At 40.6% G+C, this 21018-nt stretch overlaps 1 pseudogene; it reads right to left on the bottom strand.

Moving 5' to 3' along the window:
• Positions 1-18533: 18533 nt before the first annotated feature.
• Positions 18534-19494, bottom strand: LOC129137664 (tRNA-uridine aminocarboxypropyltransferase 2-like; annotated as a pseudogene).
• Positions 19495-21018: the final 1524 nt, after the last annotated feature.

The following is a 21018-nucleotide window of genomic DNA, read 5'->3' as shown; positions in this document are numbered from 1 at the left end:
TTCATTTCTTTTTATTCTTTTTTTCTTTATTTTTGTCTGACTGCTTTATTTCAAAGAATCAGTCTTCAAGTTCCAAGACTGTTTCTTCAGCTTGGTCTATTCTGCTGTTAATACTTGCCACTGCATTGTGAAATTATTTTAGTGTGTTTTTTCAGCTCTATCAGATCAGTTAGGTTCTTTATTATACTGGCTATTTCATCTGTCAGCTTCTGTTTTATTGTGATTCTTGGTTTCATTAGATTGGGTTTTGCTGGTCTCCTCAATCTCAGTGATCTTTGTTCCTATCATGTTCTAAAGTATACTTCTGCCATTTCAGCCTAGTTACAAACCCTTGCTGGAGAACTAAGTGTGGCTGATTGGAGGACATAAGATACTCCAGCCATTTGAGTTGTCAGAGTTCTTGTGTTGGTTCTTTCTCATCTTTGCATGTGGATGTTCCTTTAACTATGATGTAGATTGAATACACTCAGAAGACTTCTTTTCCGGATGTTTTCACAGGTCAAGGCTTTGTGCAGGGTCTTTATGTATAGCTGACTTATCTTTGGTTTGACTGGATTGTATGTTAGCAAGGTATTTTGGTGCTGAAGCTTTGGGGTGTGGTCCAGTTGGTGGTGCTTAGCGTACTGGCCAGTTAATAGACTCTTGCTCGGTTATGTGGTTTTCGTGTTTCCTCACAGTTGCAGCTGTGCTCTCTCTCAATGCTCTGAAAGTGTGAGCTCCTCTCCCACTTGAGTTCTGGCTGTAGATTGTCTTGGCACTCCTGGGCTGCCCACCACAGCTCTGGGGTGATCTCAGGGTTTATGTTGCCTCCTTGACTTGGAGGCAACTGATGAAGGGACCTTATTTGTAGTGGTCATGGCCAAGGGTCTTTTGCTTGTCTCCTGGAGGCTCCACCCTAGAGAGATGCAGATCAGCAATCACTCAGTGCAATCGGCCCAGAATGTGGGGGGTCTGTGCTTTGGGCCCCAGCTGGATCCACATCCCTGCCTAGTGATGAGCAGGTGGGTGGGTGGGGAAGCATGGGAGATGTTCTGGCTTCCTCTTCTTGGGTCAACTGCTGCTTGTTGGAGGTGTAGAGAATGTACTTAGGGTCTTTGCTCCTTTGCTAGTCTGAGGGCAGCAGGAATAGTACCACTGCAGAGGCAGTGGCAGAGGGGCTTTCAGTTTCCCATGGGGGTTCTACCTCTGAGTAACATAGAGCTGCTGTTACTGGGAATGTTCAGCCAGTAGGGTGAGGTGGCTGCACTACTGGCATGAGCTCAGGGTCCTGCTTGTTGGGAAGCAGGGGGCTGAGGGTTCACTAGGAGGAGAGCCTGGCCTCTTCTCCATATAGTGACTGTGGCATGCTGTAGCTTGGTTGCAGCCCTCAGGCTCTGTTTCTTCCCCAGATTGAGGGCAGCAAGGATAGAACCACTGCTGTGGCAGTGGCAGAGGGGCTGTGTTGGATGCCTCTGGAAGTCTCTCCCCAGGGTAATTCTGGGCCACTATCAGTGGGTATGCTCAGCTGTGGTTACAGTGGCTGTTCTGCAGTAATGAGCTGGGGAAACTGCCTGGCAAAGAGTGGGGAATGGGAGTTCCCAGGGAATAAGGGCTGGACTTCTATCCATATGGTGGCTGCAGTGTGCTGGCAGTGCCAGCATAGTGACTAGGTGCTTTTTTCTTTCTCCAGCTTGAGGGCTGCTAGGTCACTAACACTGCAACTGCAGAGGCAGAGGGATTGCAGGTTGACTCTGGGATTTCCTCCTCAAAATAATGTTGAGATGCCTCTGATTGAAGTGGCCAGGCAGGGGCAAGGTGGTTGTGCTGGAGTCCCAGGTCAGGTAGCCCTGCCCATTGAGGAGAAGTGAGGACCAGGACCTGCATGGAGAACAATACGGCCACTTTTCCATCAGGTGAGTGCTCTGTGCTTGGGGTCTAGACCAGCCCCTGACTTTCAGAGAGTCTCCAGATCCTGGAGACAGCAAGGGCGAGGGCTGCAAGACAGCAAAGACAGCAACCTACCCCTCCCACTTGGAGCTCTGTCCCAGAGAGTTGCCAAGCTGCTACTAGCTTGATAGCCCCAGTGGGGGGTGTCTGTAGAGGTTTTATAAAGGAGAGTGGCTTGTAGGGTTTTATAAATGGCAGTTCCCTTTATAATTTGATAGAACCTTCCAAACAGGAACATTTGGATTTAAAACCCTTCCCATCTCCATCAACCCAGTGAGCAATAATAGTCAACTTTTCAGAAGACAATCTTTCCTAGGAATTTTAAAACAAAATGCAAATGTAAATTACAAAATGTAAATTATAAAATGTAAATGTAAACTAAATATATTAGTTTACTAACTCTATGTTTTTCATACCCTGACAACTTCTTTTACTCTCCAGAAGGACTACATGTTGTAAATTAGGAGTCATTTGTCCTTTATATACATAGATAAATAAAACAAAATGCACAGACATAAGAGACAATGATTAATCTTGCCTCACTATAAGCACCCTGGCATAGAGTTCATACACTTCCTCCTTCTCCCTCCCCACCAAAGTAGTACACAAACACAATGTGTATTACGCAAGATGTGGTTTGGCCATTCCTCTCCAAAACAACATTTCATATGAATTTTAACACCAAAGTACCAAAATGTGTTATTTTACTACCTCTAATTTTAACAAGTGTCTGGCACTTCAGAACATCTAGAAAGACTAGATATTAATATTTCAAAAAAGTTCTTAGCATTGTCAGCTATGTATACAGTAGTGGTGAATAAAACACACACACACATAACAATGGTGAGAATACGAAAATGTCTTCTGAATATAACCAGTCAGGCATAGAACCTTCTTCCCTTCCTTCTCAGGTCTTCCGCTCCATGTCCTCTAACCTCCTGAATAAATGTGGACTTGTCACTCTTGGTGTCACTTCCAGAGGTGGTCTGACAACTCCATTTCAAAAAGTCATCTACAGAAGACATTTATTTTCTATGATTTCTTTTTAAACAAATGGGAATATACAAGATATGTGATTTTCTAACTCTGTCATACCATGGGAATCTCTTTACATCTAGAAGGGCTAGATTTAGCAAATGTTTTCTTTTAAAGAGTTGGGAGGAAAGTTGAGAACAGCTTTTTCATATTAAATACACAGGCCTTCTATAAATGGCCAGTGAATCTTCCCAAAGTGTGGTGGGCCTTTCAATGGGCCAAATGTGGCATGTTATTCTACCATGTTATTCTACCATTCTTCCAACATCAACATCTGGTAGGTAGAACCAAGACCAACCCTCACCAATGGGTGCTAACCGTTCCACCCATCATTCTTGGGGGACTCCACTCACCTTCCTGTGGTTAAGGCCTTTGTCCAGTGTCGTCAGGACTAGGTAGGTCTCGCCCAACTGGGACAGAGTGGTCACCCCAGGACCCGGATCTGTGTGGCTCCATGGCCTAAACAGGCTGCCGAGCCTGCTTCCGTAGACCTGCCTTCTCGGGCCCTACACACCCTATAAATGGCCTCTGCGCCCTCCCAGCGGCTACCATATTTCCCGCCCCCCCGATACCTGCCGCCACCCAGAGGCGCTGCATCCAGGTGGCACTCAGGGCTTCCTCTAGCCCCAGCAGGGTTGGGTCTGAAAACCCCCCAAGTGGCAGAGTCCTGGCAGGATCATGGCAGGGTCCAGGCTGAGAGATGGCAGCCACAATCAGGTCATCTTAGAAATAATATTCCATTGGATATACCACAGTTTGTTTTTTCATTCACCTATTGAGGGACATCTTGATTGCTTCCAGTTTTTGGCACTTATGAATAAGGCAGCTATAAACATCCACGTGCAGGTTTGCATGTGGATATATATTTTCAACCCTTTTATGTAAGTACCTAGGAGTGTGATTGCTGAATCATATGTAAGCCTGTGTTTATTTTTGTAAGAAGCTGCCAACCAGCAATGAGTGAGAGTTTCTGTTGCTCCACATCCTCACCAGTGTTTGGTATTGTCAGGTTTTTTGTGAGGTTTTGTTTATATATTTTTTGGATTTTAGCCATATAGTTGTATAGTGGTAACTCATTGTTTTGATTTAAAATTACCAGCCGGGTGTGTTGGCTCACGCCTGTAATCCCAACACTTTGGGAGGCTGAGGCAGGTGGATCACCTGAGGTCAGAAGTTCGAGACCAGCCTGGCCAACAGGGTGAAACCCCATCTTTACTAAAAAATACAAAAATTTGCTGGGCATGGTGGTAGGCGCCGGTAATCTCAGCTACTCGGGAGGCTGAGGCAGGAGAATTGCTGGAACCCAGGAGGCAGAGGTTGCACTGAGCTGAGACCATGCCATTGCACTCCAGTCTGGGCTGACAACAGCGGGACTCCATCTCAAAAATAAATAAATAAATAAATAAAATTACCAACCCATAATGTTGGCCATTTATTCCTACGCTTAATTGCTATCCATAAATCACTTTGATGAGGTGTCTATTCACATCTTTTGCCCATTTCAGTTGGATTGTTTTCTTGTTATTGAGTTTTTGGAGCTCTTTGTATATTTGGGATACACGTCTTTATTAGATGTGTGTTTACCAAGTACTTTCTCCCAATCTGTGGTTTGTCTTTTCATTATCTTAATAGTGTCTTTCTCAGGGCAGAAATTTTTAATTTTAATGAAGCCCAATGGCCTATTTTTTTTTCATGAATTATGCTTTTGGTGTTGCATCTGAACAGTAATCACCAAATACAAAGTCATGTGGATTTTTCTTCTTTAGCCTGATGATATATGGTGGATTACATTGATCAATTTTCAAATAATAGAGCCAGCCTTGCACTCCTGGAATAAATCCTGGTATATAAGTCATTTTATATATTGCTGATACTATTTGCTGGAAATTTATTAAGAGTTTTTGGTCAGGCATGGTGTCTCATGTCTGTAATCTCAGCACTTTGGGAGGCTATGGTGCGAAGCTCACTTGAGCCCAGGAGTTTCAGACCAGCCTGGGCAACATAGTGAGATCTTGTCTGTACAAAAAAAAAAAAAAAATCCAGGGATGGTGACCCATGCTACTCAGGAGGCTGAGGTGGGAGGATGGCTTGAGTCTGGGAGGTTGAGGCTACAGTGAGCCGTGATCGTGTCACTGCATTCTATCCTGGGTGACAGAGTGAGACCCTGCCTCAAAAAAACAACCAAAAAAAGAGTTGTTACATTCATATTTATAAGGGCTATTGGTCTGTGGTTTTCTTTTCTTGTACTGTCTTTGTCTGGTTTTGATATTAGGTAATACCATAAATGAATTCACAAAATGAATTGGGAAGTGTTCTCTCTTCTGTCTTTTGGAAAATAATATGTATAATTGATGTTAACTTTTTTTAAGTGTTTGGCAGACTTCTCTAATGAAATCACCTGGACACAGATACTTCTTTCTTGGGAGCTTGTAAATGACAAATTCAAATTGAGGAAGCAGTTCGTTTCATGTTTTCTTATTTATGAATGCAGAGTTGTTTGTAGTATTCCCTCATTATCCTTTGGATGTCTACGTGGTCTGTGTTAGGTTTTGAAGGGAAGGCAAGGGTTAAAGAAAGACACAGGGAAAGCAGCGGCTCTACAGCAAATGCAGGCTTTATGTCCAGCATAAGACCTACAGAAGTGGGGAACCGGAGGAGGAGCCAAGATGGCCGAATAGGAACAGCTCCGGTCTACAGCTCCCAGCGTGAGCGACGTGATTTCTGCATTTCCATCTGAGGTACCAGGTTCATCTCACTAGGGAGTGCTAGACAGTGGGCACAGGTCAGTGGGTGCGTGCACCATGCACAAGCCAAAGCAGGACGAGGCATTGCCTCACTCGGGAAGTGCAAGGGGTCAGGGAGTTCCCTTTCCTAGTCAAAGAAAGGGGTGACAGATGGCACCTGGAAAATCGGGTCACTCCCACCCGAATACTGCGCTTTTCCAACGGGCTTAAAAAACAGCGCACCAGGAGATTATATCCCGCACATGGCTTGGAGGGTCCTACGCCCATGGAGTCTCGCTGATTGCTAGCACAGCAGTCTGAGATCAAACTTCAAGGCGGCAGCGAGGCTGTGGGAGGGGCGCCTGCCATTGCCCAGGCTTGCTTAGGTAAACAAAGCAGCTGGGAAGCTCGAACTGGGTGGAGCCCACCACAGCTCAAGGAGGCCTGCCTGCCTCTGTAGGCTCCACCTCTGGTGGCAGGGCACAGACAAACAAAAAGACAGCAGTAACCTCTGCAGACTTAAATGTCCCTGTCTGACAGCTTTGAAGAGAGCAGTGGTTCTCCCAGCATGCAGCTGGAGATCTGAGAACAGGCAGACTGCCTCCTCAAGTGGGTCCCTGACCCCTGACCCCCGAGCAGCCTAACTGGGAGGCACCCCCCCAGCAGGGGCAGACTGACACCTCACATGGCTGGGTACTCCAACAGACCTGCAGCTGAGGGTCCTGTCTGTTAGAAGGAAAACTAACAAACAGAAAGTACATCCACACCAAAAACCCATCTGTACATCACCATCATCAAAGACCAAAAGTAGATAAAACCACAAAGATGGGGAAAAAACAGAGCAGAAAAACTGGAAACTCTAAAAAGCAGAGCACCTCTCCTCCTCCAAAGGAACGCAGTTCCTCAGCAGCAACGGAACAAAGCTTGACGGAGAATGACTTTGACAAGCTGAGAGAAGAAGGCTTCAGACGATCAAATTACTCCGAGCTACGGGAGGACATTCAAACCAAAGGCAAAGAAGTTGAAAACTCTGAAAAAAATTTAGAAGAATGTATAACTAGATTAACCAATACAGAGAAGTGCTTAAAGGAGCTGATGGAGCTGAAAACCAAGGCTTGAGAACTACGTGAAGAATGCAGAAGCCTCAGGAGCCGATGCGATCAACTGGAAGAAAGGGTATCAGCGATGGAAGATGAAATGAAGTGAGAAGGGAAGTTTAGAGAAAAAAGAATAAAAAGAAATGAGCAAAGCCTCCAAGAAATATGGGACTATGTGAAAAGACCAAATCTACGTCTGATTGGTGTACCTGAAAGTGACAGGGAGAATGAAACCAAGTTGGGAAACACTCTGCAGGATATTATCCAGGAGAACTTCCCCAATCTAGCAAGGCAGGCCAACATTCAGATTCAGGAAATACAGAGAACGCCACAGAGATACTCCTCGAGAAGAGCAACTCCAAGACACATAATTGTCAGATTCACCAAAGTCGAAATGAAGGAAAAAATGTTAAGGGCAGCCAGAGAGAAAGGTCGGGTTACCCTCAAAGGGAAGCCCATCAGACTAACAGTGGATCTCTCGGCAGAAACTCTACAAGCCAGAAGAGAGTGGGGGCCAATATTCAACATTCTTAAAGAAAAGAATTTTCAACCCAGAATTTCATATCCAGGCAAACTAAGCTTCATAAGTGAAGGAGAAATAAAATACTTTACAGACAAGCAAATGCTGAGAGATTTTGTCACCATCAGGCCTGCCCTACAAGGGCTCCTGAAGGAAGTGCTAAACATGGAAAGGAGCAACCAGTACCAGCCACTGAAAAATCATGCCAAAATGTAAAGACCATCGAGACTAGGAAGAAACTGCATCAACTAACGAGCAAAATAACTAGCTAACATCATACTAACAGGATCGAATTCACACATAACAATATTAACTTTAAATGTAAATGGACTAAATGCTCCAATTAAAAGACACAGAGTGGCAAATTGGATAAAGAGTCAAGACCCATCAGTGTGCTGTATTCAGGAAACCCATCTCACGTGCAGAGACACACATAGGCTCAAAATAAAAGGATGGAGGAAGATCTACCAAGCAAATGGAAAACAAAAAAAGGCAGGGGTTGCAATCCTAGTCTCTGATAAAACAGACTTTAAACCAACAAAGATCAAAAGAGACAAAGAAGGCCATTACATAATGGTAAAGGGATCAATTCAACAAGAAGAGCTAACTATCCTAAATATACATGCACCCAATACAGGAGCACCCAGATTCATAAAGCAAGTCCTGAGTGACCTACAAAGAGACTTAGACTCCCACACATTAATAATGGGAGACTTTAACACCCCACTCTCAACAATAGACAGATCAACGAGACAGAAAGTCAGCAAGGATACCCAGGAATTGAACTCAGCTCTGCACCAAGCAGACCTACTAGACATCTACAGAACTCTCTACCCCAAATCAACAGAATATACATTTTTTTCAGCACCACACCTATTCCAAAATTGACCACATAGTTGGAAGTAAAGCTTTCCTCAGCAAATGTAAACGCACAGAAATTATAACAAACTATCTCTCAGACCACAGTGCAATCAAACTAGAACTCAGGATTAAGAATCTCACTCAAAACTGCTCAACTACATGGAAGCTGAACAACCTGCTCCTGAATGACTACTGGGTACATAATGAAATAAAGGCAGACATAAAGATGTTCTTTGAAACCAACGAGAACAAAGACACAACATACCAGAATCTCTGGGACGCATTCAAAGCAGTGTGTAGAGGGAAATTTATAGCAGTAAATGCCCACAAGAGAAAGCAGGAAAGATCCAAAATTGACACCCTAACATCACAATTAAAAGAACTAGAGAAGCAAGAGCAAACACATTCAAAAGCTAGCAAAAGGCAAGAAATAACTAAGATCAGAGCAGAACTGAAGGAAATACAGACACAAAAAACCCTTCAAAAAATTAATGAATCCAGGAGCTCGTTTTTTGAAAGGATCAACAAAATTGATAGACTGCTAGCAAGACTAATAAAGAAAAAAAGAGAAAAGAATCAAATAGATGCAATAAAAAATGATAAAGGGGATATCACCACTGATCCCACAGAAATACAAACTACCATCAGAGAATACTACAAACACCTCTATGCAAATAAACTAGAAAATCTAGAAGAAATGGATAAATTCGTCAACACATACACTCTCCCAAGACTAAACCAGGAAGAAGTTGAATCTCTGAATAGAAAATAACAGGATCTGAAATTGTGGCAATAATCAATAGCTTACCAACCAAAAAGAGTCCAGGACCAGATGGATTCACAGCCAAATTCTACCAGAGGTACAAGGAGGAACTGGTACCATTCCTTCTGAAACTATTCCAATCAATAGAAAAAGAGGGAATCCTCCCTAACTCATTTTATGAGGCCAGCATCATCCTGATACCAAAGCCAGGCAGAGACACAACCAAAAAAGAGAATTTTAGATGAATATCCTTGATAAACATTGATGCAAAAATCCTCAATAAAATACTGGCAAACCAAATCCAGCAGCACATCAAAAAGTTTATCCATCATGATCAAGTGGCCTTCATCCCTGGGATGCAAGGCTGGTTCAATATATGCAAATCAATAAGTGTAATCCAGCATATAAACAGAACCAAAGACAAAAACCACATGATTATCTCAATAGATGCAGAAAAGGCCTTTGACAAAATTCAACAACCCTTCATGCTAAAAACTCTCAATAAATTAGGTATTGATGGGACATATTTTAAAATAATAAGAGCTATCTATGAAAAACCCACAGCCAATATCATACTGAATGGGCAAAAACTGGAAGCATTCCTTTTGAAAACTGGCACAAGACAGGGATGCCCTCTCTCACCACTCCTATTCAACATAGTGTTGGAAGTTCTGGCCAGGGCAATTAGGCAGGAGAAGGAAATAAAGGGTATTCAGTTAGGAAAAGAGGAAGTCAAATTGTCCCTGTTTGCAGATGACATGATTGTATATCTAGACAACCCCATTGTCTCAGCCCAAAATCTCCTTAAGCTGATAAGCAACTTCAGCAAAGTCTCAGGATACAAAATCAATGTGCAAAAATCACAAGCATTCTTATACACCAACAACAGACAAACAGAGAGCCAAATCATGAGTGAACTCCCATTCACAATTGCTTCAAAAAGAATAAAATACCTAGGAATCCAACTTACAAGGGATGTGAAGGACCTCTTCAAGGAGAACTACAAACCACTGCTCAAGGAAATAAAAGAGGATACAAACAAATGGAAGAACATGCCATGCTCGTGGGTAGGAAGAATCAATATCGTGAAAATGGCCATACTGCCCAAGGTAATTTATAGATTCAATGCCATCCCCATCAAGCTACCAATGACTTTCTTCACAGAATTGGAAAAAACTACTTTAAAGTTCATATGGAACCAAAAAAGAGCCCACATCGCCAAGTCAATCCTTAGCCAAAAGAACAAAGCTGGAGGCATCACACTACCTGACTTCAAACTATACTACAAGGCTACAGTAACCAAAACAGCATGGTACTGGTACCAAAACAGAGGTATAGATCAATGGAACAGAACAGAGCCCTCAGAAATAACGCCGCATATCTACAACTATCTGATCTTTGACAAACCTGAGAAAAACAAGCAATGGGGAAAGGATTCCCTATTTAATAAATGGTGCTGGGAAAACTGGCTAGCCATATGTAGAAAGCTGAAACTGGATCCTTTCCTTACACCTTATACAAAAATTAATTCAAGATGGATTAAAGACTTAAATGTTAGACCTAAAACCATAAAAACCCTAGAAGAAAACCTAGGTATTACCATTCAGGACATAGGCATGGGCAAGGACTTCATGTCTAAAACACCAAAAGCAATGGCAACAAAAGCCAAAATTGACAAATGGGATCTAATTAAACTAAAGAGCTTCTGCACAGCAAAAGAAACTACCATCAGAGTGAACAGGCAACCTACAAAATGGGAGAAAATTTTCACAACCTACTCATCTGACAAAGGGCTAATATCCAGAATCTACAATGAACTCAAACAAATTTACAAGAAAAAAACAAACAACCCCATCAAAAAGTGGGCAAAGGACATGAACAGACACTTCTCAAAAGAAGACGTTTATGCAGCCAAAAAACACATGAAAAAATGCTCACCATCACTGGCCATCAGAGAAATGCAAATCAAAACCACAATGAGATATCATCTCACACCAGTTAGAATGGCAATCATTAAAAAGTCAGGAAACAACAGGTGCTGGAGAGGATGTGGAGAAATAGGAACAGTTTTACACTGTTGGTGGGACTGTAAACTAGTTCAACCATTGTGGAAGTCAGTGTGGCGATTCCTCAGGGATCTAGAACTAGAAATACCATTTGACCCAGCCATCCCATTACTGAGTATATACCCAAAGGACTATAAATCATGCTGCTATAAAGACACATGCACACGTATGTTTATTGCGGCACTATTCACAATAGCAAAGACTTGGAACCAACCCAAATGTCCAACAATGATAGACTGGATTAAGAAAATGTGGCACATATACACCTTGGAATACTATGCAGCCATAAAAAATGATGAGTTCTTGTCCTCTGTGGGACATGGATGAAACTGGAAATCATCATTCTCAGTAAACTATCACAAGAACAAAAAACCAAACACCGCATGTTCTCACTCATAGGTGGGATTTGAACAATGAGAACACATGGACACAGGAAGGGGAACATCACACTCTGGGGACTGTTGTGAGGTGGGGGGAGGGGGGAGGGATAGCACTGGGAGATATACCTAATGCTAAATGACGAGTTAGTGGGTGCAGCGCACCAGCATGGCACATGTATACATATGTAACTAACCTGCACATTATGCACATGTACCCTAAAACTTAAAGTATAATAAAAAAAAAAGTGGGGAACCAGCTTAATGCCAGTGCCCACTGCTGCTTACAGGTTGGGTTACTTATAGATATGGGTGGAAGGGGTCTGGGCAGTATGGCTTGCTGCCCTGGAGAACGTTGATAATGTGTTCCCAGGATGAGGTGGTTCTGGCTCTTGTTCTGGCAGAATATGGTGTTCCTTGCACTTGCTCCCAGCAGAATATGAGGCAGGCTGTTTCTCATGGCTCCAACCCCCGTGGAATGTTTTACTTTCACCAAGGTCTGCGAAATGGCGGGGGACTTACAAAATGGTGCAGTTTGGACTAACATTTTGTATTGATATTCCCCCATTTCATTCCTGATATTGGTAGTTTATATGCTATTTTCCTTCGTTGTAAATCTCCCAAGAGATTTGCCAGTCTTGTGGGTCTTTTTTCAAATAACTGGCTGTTTGTTCTATTGATTTTCCTATTTTTCTGTTTCCAGTTTTATTGATTTTTGCTGTTTATTTCCTTCTTTTCTGCTGGTTTTGGGTTTATTCTGCTCTACTTTTTCTATGATCTTAAAGGGGGAGCATAGCAACTCTTCTTTTTTTTTTTTTTTTTTTGACAGAGCCTCACTCTGTTACTCAGGCTGGAGTGCAGTGGTGCGATCTCAACTCACTGCAACCTCCACCTCCCAGGTTCAAGCCATTCTCCTGCCTCAGCCTCCTGAGTAGCTGGGACTACAGGCATGTGCAACCATGCCTGGCTAATTTTTTTGTATTTTTATTGGAGACAGGGTTTCACCACGTTGGTCAGGCTGGTCTCAAACTCCTGACTTCAAGTGATTTGCCCGCCTTGGCCTCCCAAAGTGCTGGGATTACAGGCGTGAGCCACCATGCCAGGCCTCTTCCTTTCTAATTATATTAGTTTCCTATTGCTGCTGTAACAAATTACCACAAAGTTAGCAGCTTAAAACAACATGAATTTATCATACAGTTCTGAAAGTCAGAAATCCAAAATCAGTTTCCCTGAGCTGAAATCAAGGTGTCGGCTGGCTTGTATTCCTTCTGGAGCTGTAGGGGAAAATCCATTTCCTTGCTTTTTCCAGCTTCTAGAGGCTGACTGCGTGCCTTGGTTTGTAGCCCCTTCCTCCATCTTCAAAGCCAGCAGTGCACAGCACCTTCTCTTGGCTCTATCCTGTGCTTCCATCCTTATATATTTTCTCTTTCTGTGGCTGATTCTCCTGACTCCTTCTTATAAGGACCCTTGTGATAATATTGGATCCACCTGGATAATCCAAGATAATCTCATCACAAAAGTGTTAATTTAGTCACATCCAGAAAGTCCCTTTTACTATGTTAAGGCAACACATTCACAGGTACTAGAGATTAGGATATTTACATCGTTACGGGGGCTATAATTCAGCCTACCACACTAATGTGTGCATTTAGTGCTTAAATTTCACTTTCATCACTGAATCTCCTTACTGTCACTACCTATGTCTCACAAATTTTGATATACTGTATTTCCATTTTCACTCACTTAAATACATTTTTAAAATTTCCCATGAGACTTCCTCTTTGATCTATGGATTATTTAGAAGTGTGTTTTTAGTTTTTAAGTGTTTGGAGAGTTTCCTGTTATCTTTCTGTTATTGATTTGTAGTTTGATTCCATTTGGGCCATAGAACACCCTTTGAGTTTAATTTTAATCTTTAAAACTTTAATCTTTAAAATTTATTTAGGTTTCTTTTATGGCTCAGGTTATGGTCTATCTTGGTATATGTTCCATGGCATTTGAAAAGAATGTATATTCTGTTGCCGTTAGGTAGAGATTTCTGTATATGTCAGTTAGATCGTGTTGACTGCTGTTGACTGGTGGTGTTATGTTCTTCTATATCCTTGTATATTTTCCTTTTTTTTTTTTTTTTTTTTTTTGTAGAGACAGGTTCTCACTCTGTCACACAGGCTGGAGAGCAGTGGCATAATCATAGCTCACTGCAACCTCATCCTCTTGGGCTCAAGTGATCCTCCTGCTTCAGCCTTCCAAGTAGCCAGGACTGCAGGTGCACACCATCTTCCCCAGCTAATTTTGTTATTGTTGTAGAGATGGGGTCTTGCTATGTTGCCCAGGCTCCTGTTGCAGATTTTTTGTCTACTTGTTCTAGCAGGTATTGATAGAAGGGTGTTAAAGTGTCCAGCTATAATTGTAGAGTCTATTTCTCATTTCAGTTCTAACACTTTTTGTGTCACATATTTTGCAGGTCTGTTGTTTGAAACACATACACATACAATCACTATATCTTCCTGATGGACTGATGTTCATCATTACATAATGTCCCTGTCTGTCTCTGGCAATTTTACTAAAAGTAAAATCTTACTTAAAGTAATATCAGATATTACTTCATCTGATATTAGTATAGCCACTCCTGCTTTCCTTTGCTTGCATAATTCTTTTTCCATCCATTTACTTTCAATTTCCATACATTTGAAGTGAGTTTCTTTTGACAGCATGTAGTTGGGTCATGTTTTTAAATATACTCTACCAATTTGTTTTTTAATTGGTGTATTTAGACCATTTACACTTCCTGTAATTATTTATATGTTTGGGCTTAAGTATCCCCTTTTATTTTTTGATTTATATTTCTTCTGTCTGTTTTTCTTTACTTTTTCCTGTCTTCCTGTGGGTTGTATGAATATTATTTAGAATTCCATTATGATGTATCTATTATGTTTTTAGTGTATCTGTTTGTATAGTTTTTATAGTGGTTGCTCTAGATATTGCATTATATATACATAATTTTTCACGGTGTACTGGTGTCATCATTTTACCAGTCCTAGTAGGATCTAGAAATCTTACCTCCAGTTATGTCTCTTTAATCATTTTCACTTGTTTATAATAATATGTTAAGTATTTCCTCTATAAACATGTAGAATCACATCAGACAGTGTTGTAATTTTTGTTTCAACTGTCAAATGTAATTTAGAAGACTTAAGCAGAGAAGGAAAGCCTACTGTTTTTTGTACTTACTGTGTTCTTTTTCCTTCCTGATGTTCCATGACTCCTTCTTTTTGCATTTTTTTTCTCTTTAGCTAACTTCTTTTAGCTGTTCTATTAGGGTAGGTCCTCTGGTGATGAATTCTCTTACTTTTCCTTCATGTGAGAATGTCTTGATCTCCCTTTCATTTCTGAAGAATATATTCTCTGTGCATAGAATTCCAGGTTGAGAGTCCTTATCTTTCAGCATTTGAAAAATATTGTACCACTTCCTTTTGGTCTCCAACTGTTATTCATTATTATTTATTCATAAATGCCCATCTGTACCTATTTTAAATACATCTACATAGTAAAATATAGTTATGTAAAACTTCTGAGTTTACTAAGTCAGATCTAATTTTTTACTTGTAGCATCAATAAAATTTACTTCTGTACCAATAACAATTACATACAAGGGTCAACAATTTAGCTCCCTAAAATTAAGCATCCCTGAAATTCAATAGAAAGGATTCTCTAATAACATGGTCACATTTTTAAACCTATTTGGAGCAACAGTTGGAAATATGTGATGAATAAGCTGAATAAATTATACAGAAGTGTTCTATCTAATTTATTAACTGAGAGGCCAAGGCAGAAGGATCTCTCGAGGCCAGGAGTTCAGAACCAGCCTAAACAACATAGTCAGACCCCCATCTCCGCAAAAATTAAATGGAATTAAAATTTTAAATTAGCTGAGTGTGGGGCTGAGGTTCTAGTTACTTGGGAGACTGAGGCAGGAGGAACACTCGAGCCCAGAAGTTCAAGCCAGCAGTGAGCCATGATTATACCACTGCACTCCAAACTGGTTGAGAGAAGGAGACCCTGTCCCTTTAAAATAAATAAATAAATAAATTGTAGCAGGACAAGCCACAGACAAAACCCCTCAGACACTGAGTTAAAGAAGGAAGGGCTTTATTCAGCCAGGAGCTTCAGCAAGACTCATGTCTCCAAAAACCGAGCTCCCCGAGTGAGCAATTCCTGTCCCTTTAAGGGCTCACAACTCTAAGGGGGTCCGCATGAGAGGGTCGGGGATTTTCATGGTACTTTTCTATACAGTGTCTGTAATCTATAGATAACATAACCGATTAGGTCATGGGTCAATCTTTAACTACCAGGCCCAGGATGTGGGGCCAGGCTGTCTGCTTGTGGATTTCATTTCTGCCTTTTAGATTTTACTTCTTTCTTTGGAGGCAGAAATTGGGCATAAGACAGTATGAGGGTTGTCTCCTCCCTTAAAATCACGAACTGGTGGTATAGTGAGGAGCTATTCCTTCCAAAATCTTTTAAAAACATTACTGGTCATGGCTGAGAAAAGTGTCTCTGGAGTCTTAAAGTTAGCGAAAATAATTTTTCCCAATATAATTATCTTACTCCACATACGAAGTCTTGTAATCCAACCTGTAGAGAGTTGCCATGCACTGTGACTTACTTTGTATAATATAGTCTCAACCCTTTGTACTCATATGTGTGAGAAACTCTCAGTATCTCTCATTACACACAGTGATTTCAACATACCATAAATGGGCTGATTAAAAGTGAGGTCACTTTATGTACAAGGAAATACTATTCTCTGAGTTACATGGCTCAGATAACTCACAAAACCATCTACACCACATCAAAGTGCATTTGGGGTACACAAGTAAAGCCTCTACTATCAGCTACAAATTCATAGAGCCTGGAACTTCCAGGAAAATCAAGCAAATATAAAGAATCTGAATTTAGAAGCCAACTAATACAACAAAAAAGTAATTTTTAAAAGCCTGATTAAATTTTCAGTTAAAATATTCACATAATACTACACACTTTGAGAACTTTTAGTAATTAAAAGAATGGCTTTTAAAACTTACTTAAAACTGTTTAATGAGAACAGGTGGCTAGAGAAGCATTTTATACCACAGATGATTAAATGGACTCACCTTGTAAAGGGGTCATGAAAAAATAAGTTAAAAACAAGTAAAGTGCGTTAACAGATCAGTAAAATAATTTGGAAGACTATACATACTTCAAGAAAATGTTAATACATTTCCAAAAACACTAAATGTTAAGCTTTTTGTCTTGAAAAATACACAAAAATGTTTTATTTAAAAGATAAAAGTAGAAATTACTCTTTAAAAATCAACAAAGTAAAATTTTGAGATACAAAATGGTATATTAGGGGTGGGGGGAGTTTTCTTTTTAAACAATAATAATGACTAAAGGAAACTCATGAAGTTTAATATCAATGTGAAAAATTACTATAAAATGATTTTTAGCCCCACTTGTTAAGAAACTATATTATATAGTATTATATGCTATTTCTTTTCTAGAGCACCAAATAATCATCTTATATTAGGTGTTTTACACTGTAAATGAGCTAATTTGTTTATTTATTTATGGAGATAGGTCTCACTCTGTAACCCAGGCTGGAGTGCAGTGGAATAAACACAGCTCCTTGCAGCCTCGACCTCCTGGACCCAAGCAATCCTCCTGCCTCAGCCTCCCAAGCAGCTGAGACCACAGGTGCACACCACCATGTCTGGCTAATTATTAAAAAAAAAAATTTGTGTGGAGTTGGGGGTCTCACCGTGTTGCCCAGGCTGGTCTCAAACTCCTGGGCTCAAGCAATTCTCACATCTCAGCCTCCCAAAGTGCTGGGATTACAGGTGTGAGCTACTGGGCCCAGCCCTAATTTGTTTTTAAATCCAAAAATAAATCAACAACAGAAGATAGCACTCTAACTTTTAATATTTTAAAATATTTTCTGCATAGCTTCCCCAAATATTAGCATTCTAATTGTGACCAGCATTATGGTTTTTAATGAGCCTAATCCAAGTAAATAATAAACAAATGCGCATGAGAACTGTGAGAAATAACCATTGGTGTATGCTTATGTTCCATAAATAGTTATCAAGTTTACCTTTAAATTGCATGTTTAGTTTTTCCTTACAACTTAACACTAGATACAGGAAACTGTAGAAGTCATAAACAAAGACTAAACAAAATCCTCTCTTCTTGCTAAGATGTGTACATGATTGCAGTAGACTTATGCTGAATATAAATATATGTTACATACATGTCTCTTATTCTATACAAAATCTCAGCCAATATTTTCCCACAGAGGAGAGGAATCTGTTCTCTCAAATTGAAAGTTTTTGCCCTTTAAAAAGGTTATTTTAAATAGCCCTAAAGAAATATGTTCTGAAAATAACAGTTGTATCATATTCCACTTACTATTTTCCGGTTGAAAACTTCAATAAAATAAGTTTACCATAGTCAATAAGCCTGTTCAATGAACACTGAAAAATAAAAATTTATCCCCAGAGTGATTGCAAATGAAAATGTGTGCTATTTCAAAATTACATGTACCTCTTTAAAAATCAGGGCAATTAATAGAACACTTAAATCATATTAGCTAAATTCAAATTTAGCCCCTAACAATAAAGTTTTCTTATTCCTTTATAGTGTCTTACAAAATAATGAATTACTTAATTATCATAATTTTCTTTTGCTACTTATTTCAAACTATAAAGTTAGGACTGCAAATTGATGTAGGTATCTTATATTATTGGTCTACACCTACTTATTTATAAACATTAATGGAAACAATACTGTTCCAATCTACCACAAGGATTTCCTTCTATTTTACAAGCAAGAACTTCTAACCCAGCTCAACAACAAATCACACTTTAAATTTGGGTTTGAAAACATGTATTATTAGAGGCACATGTTTAAAAACAAGTACAGTATGAAATCTTGCTTTTCAGTGAGCCAGTGAATTTTCATTCGTTTGTTTGTTTCTATGAATATTTGGTTTACTTCCTTCTTCTGGGCAAGATTAGTATGCAATTCTCATTAGCAAGTCAAAAACCTACAGACCTAAACTATATGAAAACTTAACTTGGTATTGTTAGATGGAGACAGGTAAGCTAACACCAAAAGAACAACTGTACTAAATTTTAACACTATTCTTTAATAGTTTCATTTTCCTGAGTTTGTGTTTGTTCTTTGGCATTGGTTTAGGATATAATCCATTTTTCAGAAGGTGTTGCTTGCTGAGGTCAATTTTGGGCACCATGCTAAATCTGGAAAGGGCATAAAGCTTCAAGAGGGTGAAGCAAAGTCTCTTGTATGTAATTATTTTTCTCCAAGATGGAAAGAGCAACAGGTGCACACTCCAGTGTAGAAAGACATCTATTAATTGGCTGCATCCGAATTACATACTGACTAGAAATGCTCGTTTTTAACTGCACCTGTTTGGGGGTGTCAGAACAAGGAATTCTTACAGAAAATGTCCTTAGCCTGGCTCCGTGTACCATCAATGACGATGATTGTAGAAGGATAAACAGGAGAATCTAATATAAATTCTTCCAGATTAGCAGCTTCAGCCCCTGGATATAATATTAATGTACCAAACTACCGGCAAACAGTTGAAAGTTCAGGATCTCTTTCTGCACTGAAGCGACGACCAGTCTTCACTTTGCGCTTGTCCTGGGGGAGGCATGCTGCTGGTAGAGGAACTGTCCGCAGCATTTTGTCTTCCTCTGCTGGATGCTGAATTATGCACAAGTAGGTAGAGATATGCAAAGGGTGCGCTGGGAGAAATGGACAAAAACACACTTTCTGAGGCCGGCTTGCAGCGGCTGCACTCAGGCCTCAGCTCGGCCGGCTCCACCTGCAGCTCCCACAGCCCGCCCGCACTAGCGTCGTCCGCCTCTGTTCCCAGGGCAGCCGTCGCCAGCACTGCGCCGCCCTCCCGCTGCTCCTTGTAGTTTGGCGTCTGAGACCTTGAGGCCCCAGGCGGTCGCGTGACGGGGTCGCGCCTCTTTCTGCGACTCCATGGCGGACACTCTGGTCAGGCCTTCGATATAATATTTCAATATAGACTTAAGGAATAGATTGTATGTGTACATATAGATATGGGTATAACATAAGTAACTAAATTAAAACAAATGTCCATAATTTGGCCCAATTAGAAATCCAGAATGTATATACCAAAGAATTTATATTACAAAAAGATAAAAGGACATTGATTAGATTTTTTGTCTCTACAACATAAGGTCTAAATTAACTTTAGCATTTGCTAAAATATACCAGCTGACATACTTCATGGACTCAATCAATACTGGGGCTCCAATTATACTTGGAGTGGGCCGTGGTGGCTTACACCTGTAATCCAAGCACTTTGAGAAGCCGAGGCGAGTGGATCACCTGAGGTCAGGAGTTCAAAACCAGCCTGGCCAACATGGTGAAACCCTGTCTCTACTAAAAATACAAAAATTAGCCAGGCATGGTGGCAGGTGCCTGTAATCCCAGCTACTCGGGAGGCTGAGTCAGGAGAATCACTTGAACCCGGGAAGCGGAGGTTGCCGTGAGCCAAGATAGCATCATTGCACTCCAGCCCGGGCAACAAGAGCGAAACTCCTTCTCAAAAAAATACATATTATACTTGGGGTTCTCATTAAATTTAAATATTGTATGCCCTCTAATCTTAAAAAGGTAACTAAAGTTAAAAAATATTTTGGATAACTATCCCTCACTTTACTGCTTTGGTTGAATTTCCCATAGTTTTGTACCCATTGCTTTAAAGTATCTCATATTGGACACAGACTCTCTGACACAACATATAATAAACTAAAGTTAAAATTTTGGCACTTAAAAAATGGCTTGATAAAATGGGACCCTATAAATCCCTCTTTAAAATAGTTAATATGGCACAATTTAAGTTAGAATAGGCCCTTCAAGGATTAAGACTTGTTATATAGAACCTCATTATGAAAGGGGATAATTATCCCCACTGCTTCTCATTAAACAGCTCAATTTTGCCTATTCGAGCCGTTTGGGAGGCCAAGATGGGAGGACTGCTTAACCCCAGGAGTTGAGACCGGCCTGAGCAATGTAGTGATACCCTATCTCTACAAAAATTTTAAAAATTAGCCAGGTGAGTTGGTGGTGTCTGTAGTCCTAGCTACTCAGGAGGCTTAGGTGAGAGAATCTTTTGAGCCCGGGTGTTCAGTGATGCAGTAAGCTGTGATCACACCACTGCAATCCAGCCCAGCCAACAGAGCAAGACCTTGTCCCTAAAAAAAAAAAATAAATAATAAAAATTAATGGAGATTATTGCCTTCTCCTGGAGGTAGTTGTTTCCTATTAGTCAACTCCTTGACCCACTCACTCCCCAGTGCCCTCCCCTACCACTCCCTCAAGCTTCCCCCCGCCGACCTCTTGTCTTACGTCTCTGACCATGACCACCCCTTCCCCTTGGTTATACACACATACACGAATGTACACATACATTATTCATGTATCAGCCATACTGTTCAACAATATGACTGCCAGACCTGCCACTTTGATATATATATAATTCAGACTTTTAATCCACTTTACAACTCCACCAAGATTATACTAAAGACCCCCCAAAATTTCAGATCTACTTT

Source organism: Pan troglodytes, chromosome 19, assembly GCF_028858775.2.
Source record: "Pan troglodytes isolate AG18354 chromosome 19, NHGRI_mPanTro3-v2.0_pri, whole genome shotgun sequence".
In the NCBI taxonomy this organism is placed as follows: domain Eukaryota; kingdom Metazoa; phylum Chordata; class Mammalia; order Primates; family Hominidae; genus Pan; species Pan troglodytes.
Note: the sequence above shows the minus strand (reverse complement) of the source record. Positions and strands in the feature narration are given on the sequence as shown.